Here is a 6,972-nt window from a genome sequence, read left to right as displayed (position 1 = left end):
ATAACACAATCACAATTACTTAGGTGAAACAATTTCTTGTAATAGCTAAAAAATAAAATATAATAAAATATCAATGTCATACATTCCCGCATTGATAGTCAAAATCAAAGGTTACAAAAAAGATAAGAATCAAACAACCATATACAGACAGATCACGGAAGTTCTGTAACAAATTACAGAATTAACTGTCTTAAACAAATTTATTTCTAACAATATTTCACTATCACAACTTAATTTATTTACAACTCTTAGCAACTAACGCTTAATTTATTTCCACTATTTGAATTCCTTGTTTAACCGCTCGATTCACTTTCTGAACTCAACTGCCCTCTCTGGACGAGAAGCCGGCCTTATATATCGGTAACGATCGTTCTAGAATTCTATAGTCGTTTCGTTACTCAACTAGAGTTCAATCGGCAGTTGCCAACTTCATTCCTTTTGCGGTGATGTCATGTGTTTGTTCGCTGACCGACATATCGGTCAGGGGTGGCTTCAGGATTTGTTCTTGTTTCGTCAATTCGTGATTCGTCAGCTGCCCCAAAATTTCTTGTTTCGTCACCTGTACCTTTTGACCTTTTCGTAGGTAATAATTTATTCCGCATTCGTCGACTGGGACTATTAGGGCTATAAAAGTCCCTAAACCTAAATTCTTTTTAATGCTTGTTTACAATAATATTATATTAATCAATAATCTACACTAATATTATAAAGAGGAAAGATTTGATTTTTTGTTTGAATTGAATAGGCTCCGAAACTACTGGAACTAGAACTACCTAGCCTAGCGCAGGTGCAAAGATGAGGTGACGAAACAAGAACACCTTAAGCAGGTGTATTTTGCAGTTGACGAAACAAGAATAAAATGGGTCATAACAGGTAAAATTTCTCTAGGTGACGAAACACGAATTGACGAAACAAGAAACTACCTCAACTGGGACTACTAGGGCCATAAAAGTCCGTAAACCTAAATTCTTTTTAATGCTCATTTATAATAATATTATATTAATCAATAATCTACACTAATATTATAAAGAGGAAATATTTGATTTTTTGTTTGAAGAAGGTGAATGAGGTGACGAAACAAGAACACCTTAAGCAGGTATATTTTGCAGTTGACGAAACAAAAATAAAATGGGTCATAACTGGTAAAATATCCCTAGGTGACGAAATACGAATTGACGAAACAAGAAACTACCAGCTTCAGATTCGTTACAATACCATCTCATCCCACCGGTTCGGATCGCACTTGAGTGAGAACTGTAGAGGGGCAGGAACCATAGAAACAAACCTTGGAAGTATAGGCGCTGGCAGAATTACCAGGTTTTTGATCACTGGCAATATTCAACCACTTGACAAATTTGTTCTCAGAAGGGTGCAAGGGTATGAACTCCTATTTAGTCAGAAACCAAAACAAACAATTTTTTTCTTATCGTTTCCCAGAACTCTCTGAGACCATTAGCGAACTGCTAGAAATTGAGGTTATCGTTGAATCAAAAAACTGATTGTTTACGGAGAAAACCAAACAGAAACAACAGATTGGTTTTAAATTTGGAAGATCTATCAATCTATTTTCGACAGTTTCCTATTACAAAATGAGAGACTAGAACTAACTGTATGTAAACAGTTTTTTCCTTTAGTTTTTTGCAAAATTGATTGGTACTGTTATTTCAATCTGCCAAGCAATAAAACGTAACTGGTGACATATCATAATATTAGCAAGAAAGAAATTTCAAAAATTAAAAATAACATTGTCCTATTTGCCTCTCACATGAATGAAAAATGATACAAATTTGTTTCATAGCACAAATATCCCGAATCGGAGTATATGGATGCCACCACTTTGAACTGGAAGAATAACTAGACCACTCAACAGGACTATTTTCGATGAAACTAAGGCCTTTTTGGTCTTTTCTTTTCTAACCTAACTCAACCCCACAAATGTGCCATTGCTCCAATATGTTGGTGCATATATTGAATTGCATCCAGAAATTAAACGTGTGAGCGAATCGCAGAATATTCATTTAAGGGTTTATAAAACTTGAGCTTGGTATATAAATATTGAACATCAAAACTCTATGCACTCGAATGTCATCTTTTTTATTGTTTCCGTGATTTGTTTCACTAATCTGAACAAGAAACGGGAAAAATGTAAAAATGAATAAGCACATTTATGTCTTATCAAAATCAAATCATCATCATCACCATGGTTGCCGTTCTACTTCGAATATCGACACAAACGAGTATTTTCTACTACCACCGGAATCAAGCAATTCTGAAAATTCGATTGATCTCAGAAGCAAAGCACCATTATCGCACCATTAAGCACCATTATCGTTGCATAATATAGACTAGGTACTTCTCTCATTTTAATATACTTTAGTCGTTTTCCATCCTAATTATCTCCTAAAGCCTATATACTAAGTGATTTCTCTCTTAATCAGTAATATTGTTCAATAAATTGAGAAATCTGTAGAGAATGAAATGCTTTTTTTTAACTTGCAATACCTACTCGTTGAATGAAAATTGATTGAAGTCAAAAATTACTCACACCCCAATTTTTGAATATGGGGCTTTACTAAGAGAACTGTAAAGTGGCAAATTTGAATTTTGCAGTTCGGGGGAAATCATAATTATTTCCCGAAATTTCTCACTGTTCCAAAATATCAGAAAATTTGCGAAAAATGTTTCGAGAACTTTAATGTTATCGATTAATGAAAAAATATTAGTATTTTGCAGAATACGACGGATACTTTTGAATATATCGAAATAATGTAGTTATTCTTCATTTCCAGAGCAAATACACTGCAAATTTTCAATTCTGTAGGTATAAAAATATGAGTACATATCTGTACAAGGAGTACCTGAAACTAATTATCTATGTACGGCTCACTTTATACCTAAAGTGGGCCGCAGAGACCCACACCCCAAATCGGTACGACCAATCAGCCTTACATTCTTCCTGCTGAAAGGACTTGAGAGGATACTGGACGGACATACCACCAGTATGCTCATCAAACCGGCAAATCGACAGATTCAGCATTAAACAACCTCGTTGAGAAAATATCCCAATCCTTTGACAACAAGGAGATTGCGGTTGCTGTATTTCTTGATATTGGATTGTCTTTGGCTAGGAAGGGTATAGAATCGACCATAACTGGCTAGATCTATGCCATGCTAGTAAACAGAACTGCAACTACGACTCTCCAAGGCGAGGCTATCATATTCAGGGTCACCAGGGGCTGCTCTTAAGGTGGGGTACTATATCCTCTTCTGTGGTCGCTTCTGGTGGATAGTCTGCTTGATGCCCTCGACAGAAGAAAAGTTTATCTGCAAGCTTATGCAGATGACCTTATCATCCTGGCAAGGTCCACATCGGGAGGGGTTGCTTGTAATATACTCCAAAGCCGTTGGACGTTGTTCACAGTTGGTGCCCGAGGGAGCAGATGTTTGTCAACCCCAGCAAAACTGTGTTAATCCCTTCACCAAAAGAAGAAAATTGGACGATCTAACGTCACTTTCCCTCAATGGGTGTGGTCATTCCATTTGGAACGGAGGTGAAATATCTTGGCATTGTCCTTGATAAAAGACTCACCTGGAACGCTCACTTGGAAAAAGTTTCACACAAAGCCAGACTGTCTCTATGGACATGTCGAAGGATTTGTGATAAAACTTCGGGTTCAGGTCCCATACAAATCCATTGGATTTATGTGATCATTGTTAGACCAATGATTACTTATGGTGTAATTGCTTGGTGGCCGAAGGCTTTACAGAACACGGCCCAAGCGAAGCTCTCTGGCTTACAGAGACATGCTTGTCTGGCCTGTGTGGTGCCATCAGTACCACACCGTCAGCGGCCATGGAGATCCTTCTAGATCTACCTCTTTCCATATTTTTCTGGTAAGAGAGGCTAGATGGACTGCATACAGACTTGTGCACATTGTCAATTGCACAAATCAATTCAATGCAGAGTGCTACAAATTGTTGGTTGACATTGGAAGTCACAGCATTCTGGGAATGACCTTCGACTTTATGCCTCCAACTGTCAACTATGAACTGCCTTATAAAGTACTATCCCTAAGTAGAAAGGACCGGATTCTCCGGGACAAGGAAATATTAAGAGCAGATAGTTGTTGGTTCACAGATGGATCAAAAACATCTTTCGGTTCTGGTGCAGACCTAGGGCAGAGTTATCTACCTGCCTAGGAACATATGCGACTGTATTTCAAGCGGAAATGTACGCAATTGAACTGTGTGCGGAGAGATTGGATAAATCCAACCTCACTCACAAGTCAATAAAAATATTCTCGGACAGATTTAACTTCTGAGCCAGCAAAGGTCGAAGAAGTTGGAAGTGTGTTCGTTCTAAATATCGCAGAGCGCATTGAATTTAGGAAAAGAAAACTCTCCATTCATGATGAATCGCCACCAATTAAAATTGGTACCTCCGCTAAACATTTTTGGAAAATTTCCCTATATTTAACACGCTACTGGGATCCATGTTGTTTTCAACCCTCTTCTCATTGTATATCAACGACTTATTTGAAAAACCAAGAGTCCAATATATTACACTGCAAATTTTCAATTATATAGGTATAAAAATATGAGTTCACAACAGTACATTAAGTACCTGAAATCTATGAACGAGTACCTATCAATTAAATTATTTGGTACCTGTATGAATCTTCAAAGTAATATAAACAGTCTCATAGTTAAAAGCCATTACTTCCAAAATATGGCTTTCATACCATATTTACTCTGGCAATAAAAACAGTTCATTGACACACTACCCAATATTGAAACATGCGGACTTCCACAAACCCCGCCCTTATTAGATGCAATTACCTTATAATTAACGATGACAACCCACCCTCCCGATGAATTGGTACCTCTGCTAAACATTACAACTGACAAAAATACTGTCTCGTTTTCCCCGTGTGTTTACCAATAATTAACTATACCAAAAAATAATCAAACTTGACTTCATTTGACTTCAAATACAACACACATTTTAACTATTATTCAAATGTCTATCGCCTTACTAGATCGCTTCGCGTACCGCACTGTAACTTCCACTTGACTGTCTCGATGGGCAAGTGGATGGCACATTTCTCGGGATTCCATCGAAGTCGGTGGAATACTCGTCAGGAATTCCGTCGATACTGCTACAATTAGAAACACAATTTTATTGTTATGCATAATTATTTAATTGAAATATGAAAACGTTTACGTGAACAGGAAAAGAAAATGAAAATCATAAAAATAAAAGAACACAAGAAATATTCAAGAATATTTCATATATTTGTGATGTGATGGATGAGATAGGTTAAAATAAAAACATGAGTAGGGTAGGTATCAAAATTGAAACTTAATAAAAACACCGAAATGAATGTTATTTGAGAATAAATACAAATAGAAGATTAAATGTTGGACAGGATATAGAAAATTAAGTGAATGACAGGTAATGCGACTCAAATACGCATAAGAACCTTAACGATAAAAATTTTTCTGTGGACGATTTTATTCAATCTTATGTACAGTAAAGAACAAAAAAATGAATCATAAAATCAATATTTTGATGCATGTATTGAAATTGCAACCAGAAGTTGAAATTTTAGGGAAATTATCATCTGAATATTTGTATACTGTGATCACGTCTACCTGAATTGAAATTTAGGGTTGCACCGAATATACAAACCAATAAATCAGGAAAAATATCTTTTTCTCAAGATTCACGATCTAAATGACATTGTATTATTATAGTACTGCTAGTTTCATTTCACAATTGGTGATCTGCATTCATTCGCTTTCCACTGCAGTTATTAGTTTGACATACGCTTTCACGCAATGCTATGAATAATGTTACGTTTTTCCCCGTGGGTTGACCAATAATTGACTATACTGACTAATCAAACTTATCTTTATTTCACTTTAAATACAACAAACACTTCAACTAAACCTGCAACTATTATTTGAATGTCTATCGCCTTACTAAATCACTTCGCGTACCGCACTGTAATGTCCACTTGACTGTGTCGTGGACAGCCTTTAAATATCGTAATCGCATGCTGTAGAAATTTTGCTAAAGTTCCGTCGAAATCGGTAGCATTACTCTTGCTGCTTTTATTCTGGGGCCACACTAACGGCTAACGTCAATGCTCATTATCGCGATTATTATCGCGATAATTTTTAACGCGCGCTAACGCAAATTATCGCGTTAAGTTGTGGCTACACCTACGGTTAATGTCCATTATCGCGATAATTAATGGCATTTCTCGTTAGTGTGGTCCCAATATTAGAGTGGCGAGGAATCATCGTACATTCGCGCGCTCTTAGCTACGTCACGTGTTTATGGTTAGCAGTGGCGGCCGGCGTTATTTTCTTTCGGGCATGATTTACAACAATACTTTGATGAAATGTAATGCTCCTTAGAACAAAATACCATTCAATAATATATAAATCAGCTCTGAGAACAAACCTTGGAAGAAAGACAAAAAAAAATTGTTTTCTGAAGCATAGATCACCAAGTATCTACTGGGAATATACATATTGGGCGATTTGATTTATTTTAATTCAGTTTACAAATTTCTTCCACCCTCTTCCTTTTCTCTAGACAATACTGATAATAGAGGAGAGAGGATATGAATTGATTAACCATTATTATATGAATTATAACAACTTTCTCATTGCCAATTTGTATGAAGTATAGTCGATTAGCTACAGCATATTGACATACATATATGACACAGCAAGTTTTCATGCTATATGAAGCGCAGATCAGACCTTATCTGGAGAATATTAATTCATGTATGGAGCTCCGCCCTAAGCATACCCGAAAGTTGCTGGATTCCATCCATAAAAGGGCCATCCGCCTGATTGGAGAGACGAACATCAATTGCAACCTTGATAGTCTGAAACATTGAAGAAAGGTTGGAGATTTGTCTCTTTGTACAGATACTTTCATGAAAGGTGTTTAAG

The sequence above is a fragment of the Leptinotarsa decemlineata genome, unplaced genomic scaffold, assembly GCF_025532065.1.
Source record: "Leptinotarsa decemlineata unplaced genomic scaffold, Ldec_3_MD MMD2_tig00001719_RagTag_RagTag, whole genome shotgun sequence".
Taxonomy (NCBI): Eukaryota; Metazoa; Arthropoda; class Insecta; order Coleoptera; family Chrysomelidae; genus Leptinotarsa; species Leptinotarsa decemlineata.
This window is presented reverse-complemented; position numbering follows the sequence as displayed.